The 20,829-nt window shown below is 42.3% G+C and overlaps 1 protein-coding gene across 1 annotated transcript in view; it reads left to right on the top strand.

Moving 5' to 3' along the window:
- The first annotated feature begins 756 nt into the window (after positions 1-756).
- The window catches only part of COL8A2 (collagen type VIII alpha 2 chain), a 284,052-nt gene continuing 263,979 nt past the window's right edge, over positions 757-20,829 (top strand). Inside the window, exon 1 of the mRNA XM_070764716.1 lies at positions 757-997. The gene's annotated coding sequence lies outside the window, so the exon portion shown is untranslated. The remainder of the gene's footprint in view (positions 998-20,829) is intronic.

Genomic DNA, 20,829 nt, shown 5'->3' with positions numbered 1-20,829 from the left:
AAAAGCAGTTGCAGGAACTGAGCCTGGCCAGTCTAGCAAAGAGAAGAAGCAGGGGAGACACGATAGCAGTCTTCCAATATTTGAGGGGCTGCCACAGAGAGGAGGGGGTCAGGCTGTTTTCCAAAGCACCAGAAGGCCAGACAAGGAATGATGGATGGAAGCTGTCCAAAGAGATCCAACCTGAAAATAACAAGAAACTTTCTGACATTGACAGCACTCAACCAGTGGAACAGAAGTTGCCTGCGGAGGTTGTGAGAGCTCCAACACTTGAGGCTTTCAAGAGGAAATTGGACTGTCATTTGTCCAAAATGGCTAGGGACTTCTGATTGAGCGGGGATTGGACTAAATGACCTACAAGGTGTCTTCAGATTCTAGTAACCTAAACTAAAACTCTGCTTGACTGCAACACATATCAACAAGTAGGCGACGACTGTAATAACGACACAAGGGTCGTTTTAAGGCTTTCCCGACTAAACCAGCCCGCTCCTTCCTTGCGCCACGGGAAAAAAAAACACCCTGGCGAAACTGGAAGGCGCTCAGAGAGGGAGCGACAGAGATTTGGGGAAAGGGGGTGGGTGGGTGCAGGTCTTATTCGCTTGTAAGCAGCCGGCCCAGCCCCTCTGGAGCTGCATTGGCCGGTCCCAAAAAAAGACAGGAGGAGGAGTGGGGAGTGGGGGGGAGAGAAACCCCGCCGAGGGCGTGAAAAGCGCCGGCTTCCCTCCTGCGCGCTCTCATTCCCAGCCTTGGCTGGCTCACCTCGCGCGCCTGCCGCTGCCTGCCTGGGTTGCGCGGCCGCTTCCTTCCCTACGCTTTGCCCGCCAAGGTCCTTCGGACAGCCGGTCCCGCCAGTCCCGCGAGCCCCGGCCACGGCTGGCCGCCTCCAAGCCACAGACTCCGAGGTCAGCGGTGCCTGCGCTCCTGTTGCGTTTTCCCCCCTCACCGGTTTGGATTCCTTCCCGGGGCAGCTGGCTGGGTTCACACAACCCGCGTAACCCAGGTCAGTTATAAGAGCCCTCGTGGTTCTGCCTGTCCTCCCCGTGCTGAGCCTTTGGTGGAGAGGGAGGGTGGCTTGGCTTGTGGGTAGCCCGGGGCTCTTCAACCCGAGAAAAGAGTTACACCTTGGTATGCAGGGTAGTTGAGTCGTGTGGACTCGGCTTGACGCGCGCTCTCTCTCTCTCTTGTCACTGACTCGCTCGCTCATTCCCGTTTCCCACGATCCAGCTAGTTTCTCCAGTTGCGGTGTTGAGACTGCATCTGCCTTCCTCAGCCAGATGTAGCCATAGGGGACCTGTAGTCTCCATCTATCAGCCGAGGGAAATTTGAATTTACGCGGACTTGAATTATGGGGCGATTTAAACTTGACCAGGGTCTTTGGTGTCTCATCGTTCTGCATGCAAAAAATCCACATGGTCTTCCTTCCTCCCCGGCTCCTAGAAATGCCAATGCAGGTTCTTAAAACCCAAAACAGAACTTCTTCCAAAGTCATTGAAAACTCCTGATAATTCGGGCTGTCGCGTTCTGTCAGTCTCCGTTTCCCCTCGAATGTTCCGTGAATTATATTGTACGGTATTTTGCTATCCAGCTTCGCATTGCTATATATTATTAATATATTTGTTTTAATATATTTATATTAATATATTTGTTTTAACTAAAACGGAGGGAGTGGGGTTGTCCAAAGGGAGTTTTCAGAATTCACCATATGGCAGTGGAATTCTGAAAGTGTTAAAGTTGCCCCCGCATTGCAAGATGAAAAATTTACCTGCAGCCCAATGCTGCCTTTCATTCTTCCCCCTTTTTCTTAGAAAAAAAACCTAGGATAAAATGGGATTTTTGGCTGTGCTTCTAAAAATGTTTTGTGGCTTCAAAGAGAGATGCACTGTGACATTTACCCCCCTCCGGGCGATGTCAGTTGAACCCAAGTCACACAATAATTCGATGCAGAGAGAATTTGTGCAATATTCAGTAGATGGTTTTCCTCTGGGCGTTTATGCAGCATGTTTCATAAGTCGTAAGGCCAAGCAAATTCCAGGGATGTTTTAATGTCTTTTTTCCTTAACGTAAGTGGTACTGAGAAAACAGACACCGCCAGCCAAAAAGGAAGTTCTTGGTAGACTGTGGAGAAATAAAGAGGATTTTTGTGTGTGGAATTGGAGCGGGCAGCTGTCCCACTGGAAGGCTAGCCTTGTTTTATGTCTATGGGCGTCAGATAAATAAACACGTAATTCAGAAAATGGGTTCCCAGGTCCCCTACTGAATCAAATATCAGAGCCATTCATGTGTTAAAGACAAAACTGTAAACATAGCTTACCTCTGGGGCATTGCACATTGCAAAAAACAAATCTGAATTTGTAAAATCTCTCTCCCCCCCCCTCTCTCTGGCGTGTGTGTGTGTGTGTGTGTGTGTGTAGAAGTATAGATGAAAACTTGGGGACAGCTAGTGGCCTTGGACAATGCCTGTTGCCTTGTTAACCTCATATCCTTATGGGCTTTTGTACTTTGATTTTTATCTTAACTTGGATCTTTGCAACTTGTTTCTAGCCTGTTTTTAATTTAGACTTTTATTTATGGCCTTGTATGGTTTGACAATGATGTGAAGTGCACAGAGACACTTAGGTCGGTAAATGAGAACCCAAATTATTGGGGTCAATATGCCGACACTGTAAAAACAGCTTAGAGAGAGCTGTAAAGCACTGTGAAGTGTCATATAAGTCTAAGTGCTATTGCTATGAGGTGGCTAATATGGTGCTGTAGACATCTGATAAACACATAAATATATAAAAGCTGCTAAAGCTAGGATTTTAATTCTGATTACTAAAAGCAGGAAGGAATTTCTGTTGTCTGCTGAGTGGGTTGTATCTTGCCACTTTGAATTCCACCGTTTTGTTGATTGCCAATTTGAGACTTCTGCACCCCTGGATCAAACTGGCATATTTTTGAGAAGGAGTGTAGATAGTTGGTATTACAGATTTGTGTTCATGCACCATTGAGCGTGGCGGTGGCGCAGTGGTTAGAACGCAGCATTTAGTTTTAATTATTAGATTTGTATTGTACATTGTTTTTCTATTACTGTTGTGAGCCGCCCCGAGTCTACGGAGAGTGGCGGCATACAAATTTAATAAATAAATAAATTGCAGCATTGCTAACTCTGCCCACTGCCAGACATTCGATCCCGATTGGCTCAACATGTATTCAGCTTTCCATCCTTCCGACGTCAGTAAAGTGAGGACCCAGATTGTTGGGGGCAATAAGTAAACCACTTAGAGAGGGCTGCAAAGCAGAAGTGCCCCAACTCCTTGGCCACAGACCGGTAGCCGTACAGATATGCAACCTGTTGGGAACCAGGACAGGTAAGTGAGTGAAACGTCACCTGCACATGCAGAAGATATAGGTTGCAAAATCATCCATCCACCCCTGGTCGATGGAAGACATTTTTTTCCTAAAACTGGTCCCTGGAACCAGAAAGATTGGGGAAGACTGCAGTAAAGGACTATGGAGCAGTGTTGGTATTGCTCTTGATCTATCAAGATTTGGAGAGAATAAGGCTGGCCCTTTGGAAACATTGGCGTTTAAAGTTGGCATCTGGATTCCTTGCTGTATACAGAGATGGAGAAGAGATGAGAGGGGCGGCATACAAATCTAATATAATAATAATAATAATAATATATTATTATTATTATTATTATTATTATTATTATTATTATTATTATTATTATTATTATTATTATTATTATTATGTCAGTACAACACAGCAAATGAGATCACTATGCTGGATTTCGTATTTCATCACCAGTCAGGCGCTTCCCAAACACCTAGGACTGCGGGATGTAGCGGCGAATTATGTTTGCTGATCCCAGTAAAGCGGCCTTTTGCAATTGACAGATGGAGATTTTGTCAATTCCAATGGTTTTCAAATGTCCGCTGAGATCCTTTGGCACTGCGCCCAGCGTGCCAAGTACCACTGGGACCACTTTCACTGGCTTATGCCAAAGTCATTGCAGCTCGATTTTTAGATCTTCATATTTCACTAATTTCTCTAGCTGCTTCTCCTCAATTCTGCTGTCCCCTGGGATTGCGATGTCGATGATCCATGCTTTCTTTTTCTCCACGATCACAATGTCTGGTGTGTTATGCTTCAGAATTCAGTCAGTCTGAAGTCGGAAGTCCCACAGTGCTCATTTTCGACCACTTTTTCGGGCTTATGATCCCACCAGTTCTTTGCCACTGGTAAATGGTAGTTCCGGCACATGTTCCAGTGGATCATCTGTGCCACAGCATCATGTCTATGCTTGTAGTCAGTCTGTGCGATCTTTTTGCAGCAGCTGAGTATGTGATCGATTGTTTCATCTGTTTCTTTACAGAGTCTGCACTTTGGATCGTCTGTTGATTTTTCAATTCTGGCTTTGACAGCATTTGTTCTAATGGCCTGTTCTTGTGCCGCCAGTATTAGTCCAGTATTATTATTATTATTATTATTATTATTATTATTATTATTATTATCATCATCATCATCATCATCATCATTATCATCATTAACATTTAAAACTCCTGCATGGCACACTGATGTTTCTCTTAACTTGGGAAGAAAATTAATCCGACCTGTCCCACTGCAATGGCAAATCCTGGCCAGCCAGAAATGCTTAAAAGCGGTGCTTTATTTTTACCCTAAACCATGCCAGGAGTTGGTCACCCAGATTAACTTGCCTTTTTTAACCTAATCCCAGTGTGTTAGAATTGGTTGGTATTTGTCATTTTGGGAAGGAAAAGCACTTTATCCCCATTCAGCATTTTCCCCCCTTCCTCCTTTATGAATGCTTCATGTATTTGAGGCTTATGTCTTGGAGCCAAAAATGTTTCAGGTACGGCCATGGCTTCAATTAAAGCTGTACTTTGGAGCATCGTGTCGGAAAAGGAGGGGGGTGGGATCGTACCAGTTGGGTTGACAGCCAGACAAAATATGCAACGGTCCAAGAATTGGCCTTCAGCCACACGCTAAGCCGGTTTTACTCATGGGCCTCCGTCCTGATTTAGATTGTCGACTTTCTTCTGAGCTGCTCCATTGCAGGCCGGGCCGTATTCCTTAGAGGAGGCGAATCTGAAAGAGGCCAAGAGGAAAATGATTTCTGCTTCCCAAACAGTAGCAGTCTCGAGTGGGATTGCGAGCATTTTATTTGCTGTCACCTGCCTTGGTGGAGAGAGGAACCTCTATTGCAGTGATTTTCAACCTTTTTTGAGCCGCGGCACATTTTTTACATTTACGAAACCCTGGGGCACATTGAGCGGGGTGGGGTGGGGCTAAAAAAAGTTTGGACAAATTTTTTTTCTCTCTCTCTCTTCCTCCCTTTCACTCTATTTCTCTCTCCCTCTTTCTCTCCCTTCCTTCCTCTTTCTTTTTCTCTCCCCATCCCCTCTTTCTTTCTCTTCCTTCCTCTCTTTTTTGCTCTCATTCTCTCTCTCTCCCTACCTTCCTCTATGTCTTTCTCTCTCTCTCCTTCCCTCCCTCTCTTTCTCTCTCTCTCTTGCTTTCTTTCTCTCTCTTTCTTTCTTTCTCTTGTTCTCTTTCTCTCTCTCTTGCTTTCTCTCTCTCTCTCTTGTTCTCTTTCTCTCTCGTCGCTCTTCCTCTCTTTTGCTTTCCTTCTCTCTCTCTCTCTCTTGCTTTCTTTCTTTCTCTCTTTCTTTCTTTCTCTCTCTGAGCTTTGCGGCACACCTGACCATGTCTCACGGCACACTAGTGTGCCTCGGCACACTGGTTGAAAAACACTACTCTATTGCAAGAGGCAGGCAATGATAAGGCCATCTTGGAGCAGGGAACGCTTTTGTGCCGTGTATGCAGTATTGGGCAGCCACTTACCGTGCTACCTGGATGGTTCTCGGTGGCCGGTGCATGCCCTGTGCAAGATTTGGCTTTTGTGCATGTGCAACAAGCCAACTCTTATGGGTTTTCGGCTATTTTCACTGATATTTTTGCTTCCGTGTATGCACAAAAGCAAAAAAAACGGCGAAAATTGACAAAATGTCGCTTCTTATCACTACATGACAATTTTCCTGTGTTCTCCAATTCCTTGTAAACAGTCTGCACCAACACTCTTTACACTAGTGGGTTTCACTTATATTTGCCAGTGGTTTCGGAACAGGAGTGTGCGGGTGTGTGTCCGTGCTTTGCACACATGCAACACTTCTGCATGTGCGCAGAGTGTTTTTGATGACATTTGGGTGAATGGGCAGAACCTCCCGCTGCCATTACCGGTTCACTGGAACCGGTGCAAACTGGTAGCAACCCACCATTGACCCCCGCATCATATTCCAGAACCTGTAGAAACACCATGGATTTCCCTGCCCCCACCCTGGGCCTCTTTGTTCCAAAAGAGAAGGCTTCCAGGGAACTGGACTGAAATTTTATGAGTTGGCCATATTTTCTCCTACTGCAACTGAAAAATAAGTTGCCTTCAGCTCCAGAGTGTTGCTCTAGATGCAATGTTTCATGTACCAAAATTCAATAAAAGGTCGTCCTTGATTGGTGATCACACAATTGGCACCAGAACTTCCATTGCCAAGTGAGATGATCAAGTGAGTCACACACGATTTTATGACAGCTTTCTTGCTCTCGTCATTAAGTGAATCACCTGGTCCTCAAGTGAATCATGTTGTTATTAAACGAATCCAACTTTATCCAATGACTTCACTTGTTGGAAGCTGGCTGGGATGATCACAAATGGTAATTGTGGGACCCGGAATCTCTCCTGGTTCAGTTTCCACCCATTATTCCTTATCTGGCCTTCAGTTGCTTTGGAAGATAGGTTGACCCCCCCCCCCTTCTCTGTGGCAACCCCTCAAATATTGGAAGACTTCTATCATGTCTGCCCCTGATCCTTCTCTTCACTAGACAGGCCCAGTTCCTGCAACCCCTCTTTGTGTATTTTTGTTTCCAGTCCTCTAATCATCCTGGACAACAACAACAACAACAGAGTTGGAAGGGACCTTGGAGGTCTCCTAGTCCAACCCCCTGCTTAGGCAGGAAACCCTACACTATTTCATACAAATGATTGTCCAACATCTTCTTTAAAACTGCCAGAGTTGGAGTATTCACAACTTCTGTAGGCAAGCTGTTCCACTGATTAATTGTTCTAACTGTCAGGAAATTTCTCCTTAGTTCTAAGTTATTTCTCTCTTTGTTTAGTTTCCACCCATTGCTTCTTGTTCTACCCTCAGGTGCTTTGGAGAATAGCTTGACTCCCTTTTCTTTGTGGCAACTCCTAAGATATTGGAATATTGTTATCATGTCTCCCCTGATCCTTCTTTTCATTAAACAAGCCACGCCCAGTTCCTGCAACCGTTCTTCATATGTTTTAGCTTCTAGCGAGTGTCTCCATATCCTTTTTGCATCGTGGTGACCAAACCAAAATGCCATATTCCAAGTGTGGCCTTACCAGGGCCTTATAAAATGGTATTAACGTCACGTGATCTTGATTTAATCCCTCTGTTAATGCAGCCTAGAACTGTGTTGGCTTTTTTGGCAGCTGCTGCACACTGCTGGCTCATATTTAAATGGTTGTCCACTCGGACTCCAAGATCCCTCTCACAATTACTACTGTTGAGCACGGTTCCAACATATATACTGTACCTGTGCATTTTGTTTTTCTTGCCTAAATGTAGAACCTTACTTTTTTCACCCCTGAATTTCATTTTGTTGGATAGTGCCCATTGCTCTCCTCTGTACTCTTTCTAAAGTCTCAACATCATTTTTATAGTGTGGTCACCAAAACTGGATGCAGTACTCTAGGTGTGGACTGGTCTGATGACATCTGAGTGGGTGGACTGGGTTTGTGAACCTGGGGTTCTGCAATCATCATACATACGTGCTGGTTGTCAAGTGCCCAGATTTTCGATCACATGACCAAGAGGCTACAACATGTGAGGACTGATCATAAATGTCTATTTTTCCAGTGATATTGTAGTTCTGAAAGATTGCTAAACAAGTGTTTATAAATTGAGGGCTACCTGTTACGACCTTTGCTTTTGTGAATTAAGGAATAAGAGTCCCATCGACTAAGCAATGTCATTTGGTGGGACCCAGGAGAAGAGCCTTCTCTGTGGCGGCCCCGACCCTCTGGAACCAGCTCCCCCCAGATATCAGAGTTGCCCCCACCCTCCTTGCCTTTCACAAGCTCCTTAAAACCCACCTCTGTCGTCAGGCATGGGGAATTGAAATTTCACTTCCCCCTAGGCTTATAGAATTTATACATGGTATACTTGTATGTATGAGTGGTTCTTTAAATTGGAGTTTTTTAGATTATTTTTAATATTAGATTTGTTTTCATTGTCTTTTCATTGTTGTTAGCCGCCCTGAGTCTTCGGAGAGGGGCGGCATACAAATCTAATAAATAAATAAATAAAAATATAAATATAAATATAATAAATATAAATATAAATATAAATATAAATAAATAAAGTCCGGTTAGCAATCATTGCACTGAGTGGAAACAAATTGCTATTGCTTACTACCGTGTTTCCCCGAAAATAAGACACTGTCTTATATTAATTTTTGCTCCAAAAGTTGTGCTACGTCTTATTTTTGGGGGGTGCATTATATTTCTCAAATAAGACAAATTCACAGGCAGAAAAGCTGACACTCCCAAAGAAAGTGTACCGTACGGTACACTAATTACGGAACGGTACCTGTCAGTATGGCACCCCCACACACAAACGATGGCACTTATATGGTACAACAGTATACTCCCGCTATTGCAGCTTCTGGCCACCAGAGGAACTACAGTCTACGCACTGTAGTGGAGACTGTAATGGTGGTGAGACAGCAGCAGACTGTGTCTGCTGTACTGGACGGTACAAAGCGATGGAAGGGGCTGACAGGGGACGCCACATTATTACGGTACCGCTATGAACAGCTTTGAATGGTACTGTATGTTTTTCCACCGTACCGTATGTAAACTTGACTACGCCTTATTTTCGGGGGGTGCATTATATTAGCAAATTCTGCAAAACCTCTGACATGCCTTACTTTCGGAGTACGTCTTATTTTCGGGGAAACAGGGTAATAAAACAACTTACATGGCGGTATGGCATACCAAAGGGTGGGAAAATGTTTTCATGAATATCTGAGACTTTCTGACGACTTTCTCTAGCCCTCTGCTCCCAACAGCCTCTGCCCATCACCATAAACAGGCACAGCTTCCAACAACACAGCAAACACAACCGTTTTGTACTTTTCAAAAAGAGTCAGCGGACACAAAGGCCCGGAGATCTTTCTGGAAATGCAGAGCCCACCAAAGGATGGAGCTTTGCTTTTCATCACAACCTGCGTAACTATATTTTTTTTGAAGTCAAAATTATTTTGAACATAATCTAAAAAAAGATGGAGAGAGGCGGAGTGGATGCCAAGCGAAATGCCCGTGGGCACTGTTTTCTTTTGATGGTGATGAAAAACGCATCTCATAGCTGGTTAAAAAGTTTTATATACTGTACACATACACACACACACACACACACACACACACAGAGAGAAATTCAATTCAAACTAATACCATATAAGGGAAAAAAATCAGAGAGAAAGCCAAAAGTGCAGGAAAGGAAAATAAATAAATAAAGTAAAATAGAAATAATAGAATTGGAAGGGACCTTAGAGGTCTTCTAGTCCAACCCCCTGCTAAGGCAGGAAACCCTACACCACTTCTAAACAATGTCGTTTGGCGGGACCCAGGGGAAGAGCCTTCTCTGTGGCGGCCCCAACCCTTTGGAATCAACTCCCCCCAGATATCAGAGTTGCCCCCACCCTCCTAGCCTTTCGTAAGCTCCTTAAAACCCACCTCTGTCGTCAGGCATGGGGGAATTGACACGTTCCTTCCCCCTAGGCTTATAAAATTTATGTGTGGTATGCTAGTGTGTATGATTGGTTTTAACTTGTGGTGTTTTAAAATTAATTTAAATATTGGATTTGTTTACATTGTATGGCGATTGCTGTGAGCCGCCCCGAGTCTGCGGAGAGGGGCGGCATACAAATCTGATTAATAAATAAATAATAATAAATAAACTTCAGACAGGTGGTTATCCAACATCTTCTTAAAAACTTCCAGTGATGAAGCATTCACAACTTCTGGAGGCAACCTCTGTTTCAATGATTACTTGTTCTAACTGCCAGGAAATTTCTCCTTAGTTTTAAGTTGCTTCTCTCCTTGTTTCGTTTCCACCCATTGTTTGTTGTCCTGCCCCCAGGTCCCTCGGAGAATAGTGCCTCTTTGTGGCAGCCCCTGAGATATTGGAAGACTTCTATCATGTCTCCATATGTCCTTTCCCCCCTCAAACTACAGATAGCAGTTCCTGCACCTGTCCTTCATACATTTTAGCCTCCAGTCCCCAATCATCTTTGTTGCTCTTCTCTGCACTTTTTCTAGAGTCTCCATATCCTTTTTACATCATAAAAAATAGAAGAGAAAGAAAAAAGATACAAAAAAGGGCTTTCAATATTTCACTGATAAGTAAAATTATATTTTAAGCTCTCTGTAAAATTACCTCATGATTCTCTTCTTTCTTTAACTTACCCTGCCTAATCTTGAAAGCCATAATCATATATATTTTTTTCATTTTATGCAAAAAGTTCATAAAAGGGTTCCAGTCCGAGGTGGGCTGCTCTTGGTTGGGACTGGCTCTCTAGAACTGGTAGCAGGAATGTCCCCACTCTCACCCAACTGGGAGCAATTGCCAGCTGGCTATGCCCCCAAACTGGCTCTCTAGGCAGCACCATAAGTGCCGCCATCTTGTTTTTGACTATTGCACACGCCCAGAAGCTGTTGGTTCCTTCTGCACATGTGCAGAAGCTGAGTTTTTGGCATGCGGCATGGGAGGAAGCAAACTGGTGGTGAGGTAAGTTAGAACCCATGGGATTGGGTGACATAGAAGTCAAATTAATAAATAAAATAAACAAATAACCCCACCCCTGGTTCCAGTCAATTTAAAGCATTCTGAACTACCAAACAGGGTGTTTATAAAAGCAATTTCCGTAACTTTTTTTTTAACTTTAAAAAATATTTTATTGAAAGTCTTATTAGACAACTATAACAAAAAAGGACTGCATAAACAACCAAACAGAAGAAAAGAAAAAAGAAAGAAAAAAGAAAGAATGAAAAACAGAAAAAGAAAAATTTTGAAAAGAGAGAAATATCCTATTTCTCTCATAGCTATCTTACTTTTATGTATATCATTCCATATCTTATGCAATTATTTGTATTATTTAATATTAAAGTTCTCATAACTGGTGAATAGTAATTAATTATAATTAATTGTGCTTAATATTAAGATGATTAAAGTTAAATAGTTTATACTATAAATAGTTCACTCCACATTTGCACAATAAATAATCTTCAATTTTATACTTTAATCTATCACACATTATGGTCTACAAATCATAACTTCTCTATTGCAATAGTTTGTGCGATAGCTGCTGCTGTATTAAAATGGGAGACAGGTGTTTTTAGGAATGTGACTGGGATGTTATTGACTAGAAATTGCAATTGTGGAGCCTTTTGTTTCTGGCATTATAAGGACACCGTAAGTATCATTTCTCAAGATTCTAATTCACAGAACAATATTAAAATGTTCAGAATTATACCCTGATTAATAGATATTGGAGAGAGACAGGCAGAAATGCTAGCTAAGAACTGGCCTAAATATTACATGGACTGCCTGGTCCATGTGAACTCCTTAAAACCCACCTCTGCTGTCAGGCATGGGGAAATTGATTCCCCTGGGTCGTTTCCGTTTTATGTATGGTTTGTCTGAGATGTATGACTGTTAAGAGTTTTATATTAAGATATTAAAGGTTTTAAATTGTTTTTAATCATTGTATTTGTGTTGTTTTGTTGTTGTGAGCCGCTCCGAGTCTTCGGAGAGGGGCGGCATACAAATCTAATAAATAATAATAATAATAATAATAATAATAATAATAATAATAATGACTATCAGAAATTCAGAATCTGCTTATATCCCACAATTTGGTTTACACCACTATTTATTCCAGGCTCAGTTCTTCATTGTTTCATATCTATAGCAGGGGTGGGTTTCAACTTTCCTCACTGCTGGCTCGCTCCCTCCCACTCCATGTGGGCGCGCCTTGTGGGCCCATGCACGCACATGCACAATATTTAAAAAATCTGAAAAAACAAACAAACAAGAGCCAATAAATAGATGGCAACTGCATGCACAGTGCTGGAACTTGGGTTCTGCACATGATCAGAAGGGGGAAAAAACCCCAACTTTCTTTTTTAAAAATGGTGGCACCCACAGATTGGCACTGGCCAATCTGGTTTGGTGACGTCACTGTGACATCACCAGCGGGTCGCTACAAGTTTGGGTGACCCGGTCCAAACTGGAAGGAACCCACCCCTGAACTAGACAAAAGCTTATAAACTAAAGACTCTATTTAGTCTGCATATACTCTACAACAGGGATCTCCAACCTTGGCAACTTTGACCCTGAAGGACTTCAACTCCCAGAATTCTCCAGTCAGCAGCAATGGGAGTTGCTGATGACTGGAGAATTCTGGGAGTTGAAGTTCTCCAGGCTCAAAGTTGCCAAGGTTGGAGACCCCTGTCAACTATCACACATGATAGTTGAGCTGAGTTGCTTGTTACTCTTCTACAATGTAACCCCTCCCTATTGGGGATCAAACTTCTCAGTACATTCCATTGCAAAGAGGTTACTTACAACCTTCTAAGAGTCCTGGTGGCACAGTGGTTAGAATGCTGTATTGTAACCTGACTCTACCCACTGCGGGAAGTTCGATCCTGACCAAGGTTAATTCAGCCTTCCATCCTTCCAAGGTTGGCAAAATGAGGACCTATCTGAATCCTCAATCTGAGTATTGTATTGGCAGTTCTGTGTTAGCAAATACTTCAGAAGAAAAGGATTTAGGGGTAGTGATTTCTGACAGTCTCAAAATGGGTGAACAGTGTAGTCAGGTGGTAGGGAAAGCAAGTAGGATGCTTGGCTGCATAGCTAGAGGTATAACAAGCAGGAAGAGGGAGATTATGATCCCACTATATAGAATGCTGGTGAGACCACATTTGGAATACTGTGTTCAGTTCTGGAGACCTCACCTACAAAAAGATATTGACAAAATTGAACGGGTCCAAAGACGGGCTACAAGAATGGTGGAAGGTCTTAAGCATAAAACGTATCAGGAAAGACTTAATGAACTCAATCTGTATAGTCTGGAGAACAGAAGGAAAAGGGGGGACATGATTGAAACATTTAAATATATTAAAGGGTTAAATAAGGTCCAGGAGGGAAGTGTTTTTAATAGGAAAGTGAACACAAGAACAAGGGGACACAATCTGAAGTTAGTTGGGGGAAAGATCAAAAGCAACATGAGAAAATATTATTTGACTGAAAGAGTAGTAGATCCTTGGAACAAACTTCCAGCAGAAGTGGTAGATCAATCCACAGTAACTGAATTTAAACATGCCTGGGATAAACATATATCCATCCTAAGATAAAATACAGAAAATAGTATAAGGGCAGATTAGATGGACCAGGAGGTCTTTTTCTGCCGTCAGACTTCTATGTTTCTATGTTTCTATATTGTTGGAGGGAACAGGTTGACAATTATACACCACTCAGAAACTGCTGTAAAACACTATGAGGCAATATCTAAGTCTATGTGCCATTGCTAAACTAACCCCTATCATTGTTCCAAAAGAGAAGAGAAGGGTGTAAATTTAGCGGGTTGTGGAAATTCATAACCAGGTTTATAATTGACCCAGCTATATGTTGTGTGAATCAGACCTCTTAACCCTTGATTCCTTTGCTCTCTTTGGATAATGCAAAACTAAGGAGCTATATGGAGACTAAAGTTACATGATGTAAAGCAAACTCGGAACTTATTAAAAGCAGTTTTAGTTGAACAACTCATGGTAGTTTAGTTCACAATGTAACAGTAAGCCAGAAGCCCCAAACCCAATAAACCACATTATGGCTTTGTATTATGTATAAATTGGCCAAGAACACCCAGCAATTATAAATAATAATAATAATGCAAGCATGTAGTGCTAAGCTTATTCAGGTTTAATTTAAATCCTAATTATTAGCCAGAAGCTGTATTTTTTTTTTAAAAAAACACCTGCATTCATTACTATGGATATTGAATGAAGCTTGTGCTTGTTTGGTTGGAAATGACTTTATAAAAGATGGTATTTAGGGACTGGTTCACAGATTACGCTAAGCCACAAATAATGTAATTAGTTTGTTTTGATCTAACAAGACATGTGACTCTACTCATTTGGATTTAGTATAATCTATGAAGTGATTTATTTGATAATCCTGGGTTTAATATACGTTGATTTAGCGTCTTAATGGTTGCCAGCATTCTTTATGCCCCAAACTGTTTTCAATATTAACATGTTGTAATTACATTTTTTGGGAGGGAGGGGAAGGTAGGAGTCCAGTTTGCAATTATTGCTCTTATTGTAGGTAGAGCAAAGTCAAGATTTTTCTAAAAACAAACTTAACTGGGGGTGAAAGCTTTAGTCTGCCTGGGAAACTGCACAGGTAGTCTGTGACTTACAAGCCTAAATTCACTTAGCAACCATTCAACGGTACAACAGCTCTGAAAAAAAGGTGATTATTTCTCACACTCAGCTATGGTTGTAAGCTCCCCATGGTCGTAGGATCAAGACTCAGATGCTGGACAACTGACTTGTATTTATGACGGTGTCATGGGATCAGCTTCTGTGACCTTCTGACAAGCCAAGTCAGTTGGGAAACCAAATTTGCTTAGCAACCGTAGTACTTCACTTAATAACAGTGGCAAAAAAGACCAGATAATGCTGGTCTTCACCCTTGGGTGGGTTTCTTGAGTTTTTATGGGCCAACTCCTGGTTGGGGCAGAACAGTGAAGGGCTGCAAAAAATTTTACTACCACACTGTGGTCGTGGCTTATTGTATGGGTGTGGCTTGATGGTCATGTGACTGGGTAGGAGTGGCTTGCCAATCATGTGACCAGGGGGTGGCTTAAAGGTCATATGAATGGGTGGGACCGGCTTACCGACCAAGGTAAGTTTTCAAATAGGTGCTTGGACTCTTTTTCAGTTGATTAAGTCACATTATTTGAATAGCCACAAGAAGGACACATGATAGACAGCATTATTTTTTGAGGAGCACAGTAACATTTTAAGGTTTTGTACTGAACCCACAAGGTTCAGTATGATAACAGATTAGGCAAGTAGCTCGATTTTCTTTCATGGCTATAAAAGTTCAGTTCTGGATAATGATTAAAATGATTAAAGCCTTTACGGGTAAAACATATTTAATTATTTCATATTTTAAAAGCAATTAAGGATCATACTAAAGTACTAGAGAAGGAAGTACAATTAAAAAAACCTGTTAAGTATTCAATAAATAGCGCATAAACTTACTACCCCCATTGTGAACATACACACACATTACTGGGGCAGAATCTAAGTTTAGAATCACTGGCTGTAGGCATGGCCTCTTCTCCCTCTTCCCAGGAAAGCCTTTGAGAAAAAGGCTGGATTGAAAATAATAAATAAATGCAAACTTGCCTCCCAGTTGCTAGAAGCTTTGTGGAGGTTTTGCGAGAGAGGAACTTTGATGCTTAGAGTTGGGAATGTGTCGCATTTCGAAGGAGATGGAAGAAAGAATTCCAACTTCTTGTGACCTGGGTTTTTGGCAGAGCAAATAACTCCAGTCTGTTTTTTCTTTCAGGGAAACCTGCCCCTGTACACCACACACACACACACACACAGATAGAGACAGAGAGAGACAGACACACACATCCAGAGCTATTGTTATTCCTTCTCTCTCTCTCTCATTCCCTGCTTGTAGTCCCTCTAAAACAAAATAAACGCCGGGATCTTTTCTTTCCTGTCCGATCTCTGTTGTAAGCTGAGCTCCGGGCGGCTCCATTACAGGGAGAAGAATGTCATCTTTCTTCTGTTTGTCGGGCGAATGCTTTGCACTTCTTTAGCGTGATTCATAGGTTTCCGTTTGTGGGAAGTCTGGTGGGGTTGGAGATGCTGCTCCGAATGAGCGTATTATCTTTGGAGCAGCCTTCGGAAGCCTGCTGCCCTCCAAAATGGGTTGGCATTGAAAATTCCCAGGCAGGAAGCCCACCGTGCAGTTATTTGTCAATCTGGGCAGCTTGAAGATGTGTGGTCTTCAACTCCCAGAATTCCCAAGCTGGATCGATTCTCTAGATCAGTGTTTCCCAACCTTGGCAACTTGAAGATATCTGGACTTCAATTCCCAGAATTTCCCAGCCAGCATTTGCTAGCTGGGCAATTCTGGGAGTTGAAGTCCAAATATCTTCAAGTTGTCAAGGTTGGGAAACACTGCTCTAGATCAGAGTTTCTCAGCAGGTCTAAGGGGGGACTTCAATTCCCAGAATTCCTCCCATTCTGGCTAGCAAATTCTGGGAGTCAAAGTCACAGAACACAGAATAATGAAGTTGGAAGGGGCCTTGCAAGACTTCTTGTCCAACCCTATGCCAGTCAAGACTTTTACTAACCAACCAAGTGCTTATTTGTACCATTATTGTGTCTGTTATGATCTTGATGAACATATCTTTTCTTTTATGTACACTGAAAGCATATCCACCAAGATCAATTCCTTGTGTGTCCAATCACACTTGGCCAATAAAAAAATTCTGTTCTAATCTGTTCTGTTCTATTCTATTCTGTTTGCTTGGAACAAACTTCAAGCAGACGTGGTTGGTAAATCCACAGTAACTGAATTTAAACCTGCCTGGGATAAACATATATCCATTCTAAGATAAAATACAGGAAATAGTATAAGGGCAGACTAGATGGACCACGAGGTCTTTTTCTGCCATCAATCTTCTACGTTTCTACATTTCTACGTTTCTATTCTATTCTATTCCATCCCATCCCATTCTATTCTATGGCAACCCTTGAGATATTGGAACACTGCTATCATGTCTCCCCTGGTACTTCTTTTCACTAAACTAGACATATCTAGTTCCTGCAACCATTCTTCAGGTTTTAGCCTCCCGTCCCCTAATCATCTTTGTTGCTCTTCTCTGCACTCTTTCTAGAGTCTCAACATCCTTTTTTATATCATGGTGACCCAAACTGGATGCAATATTCCAAGCCTTTGCTAAGCTAATACCAAGACATTAGCTTCGCAAAAGCTTAGCGAAGGGCAGCAGGTAACTTCAAATGCTGAAAGTGTTGCTATGTAGCAGCTGGGGTGTGTGTTTGTACACAGTCTACTATGGGTAAGAAATCACAGCAGCTTTTGCAGAGTGAGCAAATCTTGTATGCCGCCCCGAGTCTTCGGAGAGGGGCGGCATACAAATCTAATAAATTATTATTATTATTATTATTATTATTATTATTATTATTATTATTATTAATTAGATTTGTATGCCGCCCCTCTCCGTAGACTTGGGGCGGCTTACAACAATGATAACAATAATATGTAATGACAAATCTAATAGTTAGAATCTAAAATAACAATAATACATTTAAAAAGTCTAAAAAACAAGAAACCCCAATATATATAAAAAACATACATACAGTCATATCATATACAAAGAACTACATAGGCAGGGGGAGATGTTTCAGTTCCCCCACGCCTGATGACAGAGGTGGGTTTTAAGGAGTTTATGAAAGGCAAGGAGGGTGGAGGCAATTCTAATCTCTGGAGGGAGCTGATTCCAGAGGGTCGGAGCCACCACAGAGAAGGCTCTTCCTCTGGGTCCCGCCAAATGACATTGTTTAGTTGACGGGACCCGGAGGAGACCAACTCTGTGGGACCTAACCGGTTGCTGGGATTCGTGCAGCAGAAGGCGGTTTCGTAGATACCCTGGTCCGGTGCCATGAAGGGCTTTATAGGTGATGACCAACACTTTGAATTGTGACCGGAAACTGATTGGCAACCAATGCAGACTGTGGAGTGTTGGAGTAACATGGGCATATTTTGGAAAGCCCATGATTGCTCTCGCAGCTCCATTCTGCACGATCTGAAGTTTCTGAACACTCTTCAAAGGTAGCCCCATGTAGAGAGTGTTACAGTAGTCGAGCCTCGAGGTGATGAGGGCATGAGTGACTGTGAGCAGTGACATTATTATTATTATTATTATTATTATTATTATTATTATTATTATTAAATCTCAAATTTGCAAAGAGTTCCTAGTTTAAGAAAGAGGTTGACCAGTGCTGGCTTAAGGTTAGATGGCGCCTCCATCTATTTAATGAGGGAAAGAAAAATACTTTAAAGGAAGCTGAAGTTTAAACTACCTAGAGAAAAAAAAACCCACCATCTACCCTCCAAAAAAGGAGGGGGAAAACCCTTGTAGGAAACGGGGGAAGGTAAAACTAACCAAACCTCAACACTCACCCACCTAAATGTAGGTATAATTTAGGCCCAGAAATAGCAAAGAGGGTCGCTTAAGATGTTTGTTTTTATTTTTTTCTTACCACGACATAAATAGTCTCAGGACCACAGGCATGGACGTAATAAATAAACTAGAAATCCATCTTGCTTCTTCTGTGGGGAAAACTCTGTGGGAGGACCAATGGGGGTTTTTGTCCGCCCACCCATCCTGACTTGCATTCCTGGTAGAAGCTGTTGGCTTCAGACAACTCTCAATTGGAATCCATTGAGGAGGTTTTGAGTCCCACCTGGAGCAGGTCCATGCTGGAAATAAGCAGCTGAAATAGAAGCAACAGCCAACTAAGGAGATGGGGCTGATGGAGAAAGGTGGAAAACCAATGAAGAAATGCTTGGCTAAGAACAGGCTAAGAATTAAGTGGCTCTCAAAAAAAGAGAAACATATACTTGTTGTAGAGGAGCTGATTTTAGATGGCCCAGACTGGCTGCTAATGTTGTAGAAGGGCTGACTGAAGAAGCAAATGACTGTATTAGATGGAGACGGTGGGTTTCTGATTCCGCCTTTAGCCACGAAAGCCAGTTAGGTGACTTGGTGCCAATCACCAGGAGACTGTGAATTCTAGTCCTGCTATAGACCTTGAAGGCCAGCTGGAACCAGTCAGTCTTTCTCAGCCCAAATACTTCATAGGATTGTTGCCACAGGGAAAATAGAAGGAAGAAGGAAGCTTCTGCTCTGGATAAACCAGGCCCTGTCTTGAAATTAGTTATGCAAACAAGGTATTTTTAGTCTTAACAAAGAGGCGGATTAGGAATGATATCTATCATCTCCCCCCCTCTCTCATCTATCCATCCATCCATCCATCCATCCATCCATCCATCCATCCATCCATCCATCCATCTATCTATCTATCTATCTATCTATCTATCTAATGTAATCTATCTATCTATCTATCTATCTATCTATCTATCTATCTATCTATCTATCTATCTAATCATCTATCTATCTATCTATCTATCTATCTATCTATCTATAGATGATAGATAGATGATAGATTAGATTAGATAGATAGATAGATAATCTATCTATCTAATCTAATCTATCATCTATCTATCATCTATCTATCTATCTATCTATCTATCTATCTATCTATCTATCTATCTATCTATCTATCTATCTATCTATCTGTCATCCAATCCAGCTATCTAGTTATCTATCTCACTATTTAATCTAGCTGTCTATCAAATTTATTGACCATCCATTTTATCACAACTCTGGCTTACAATCAAATAGCATGATAGACATGAGAGCAGTCTTCCAATATTTGAGGGGCTGTCATAGATAACAGGTGGTTGACCTATTCTCCAAAACACCTGATGGCAGGACAAGATGTAACAGAGAGATCCACCCTAGAAATTTCCTGACAGCGAGAACGATCAGTGGATGGCTTGCCTCCCGAAGTTATGGGTGTGGTCCCCTTCTGACAAGCAAAGTCAACGAGGAAGTCAGACTTAACTGCTGCTGTGATTTACTTAACAACCATGGCAAGAAAAGTCATGAAATGGCACAAAACTCTCATGGTGGCCACACAGTGAGGACCACCTGTAACCAATCCAGAGTTGTTTAACTGTAGGATGGTTTCAGTGGTGAAATCCATTTTTAAAAACTACCGGTTCTGTGGGCGGGGCTTAGTGGGCTTGGTGTGGCTTGGTGGGTGTGGCTTGGTGGGCATGGTAGGGAAAGGATATTGCAAAATCCCCATTCCCACACCCCACTTTGGGCCAGCCAGAGGTGGTATTTCCTCTACTGGTTTTCCAGAACCTGCCAGAACCTGCTGGATTACATCCCTGGATGGTTTATTAGCATACAAGCCAAGGGGATTTATACCGAGGTGGGCTGCTAAGGTGGAACAGTGATGTGTGCTCGCCCCCGTGGCTCTGAGTGCTAGCGGAGTCCAGAGCAATTCTGTTCCTGCATGCGTGGCGCCCCTGCGTAACCGCGCACGATTTTGCTACCTGCCCAGGTGCAGTAGCAGAATTGCGCTGGACTCCGCTAGCACTCAGAGCCACGGGGGAGAGCAAACATCACCGTTCCACCTTAGCATCCCACCTCTGGATTTATAGGGGCCAGTCACCCCTGTTCATGACACAGTGTTGTTTCTGTTATGAAGAAAATAGGCCAAAGTGTTACTCATGCAGCCTAGAATGGGTCACAAATAAGAGAGAGATATAAATTGAATAAACAAGCAAACTGGTCATCAGCAGAGTGGCTGCCCCAAAATTTGGCAGATGTTTATTGTCATAAATATTCAAAGTGTGTTGTAAAAGCTATTTCTGAAATCTCCTTCTTCTCAATCCAGACACTTCAAAATATCAATTCCAAAGAAGATAATGTTTGAGTTCCACAAATGCTAACTGCTTCTGGGCACCCAGGTTTATTTCTAACAACGATTG

The sequence above is a fragment of the Erythrolamprus reginae genome, chromosome 11, assembly GCF_031021105.1.
Source record: "Erythrolamprus reginae isolate rEryReg1 chromosome 11, rEryReg1.hap1, whole genome shotgun sequence".
Lineage (NCBI taxonomy): Eukaryota > Metazoa > Chordata > Lepidosauria > Squamata > Dipsadidae > Erythrolamprus > Erythrolamprus reginae.
Note: the sequence above shows the minus strand (reverse complement) of the source record. Positions and strands in the feature narration are given on the sequence as shown.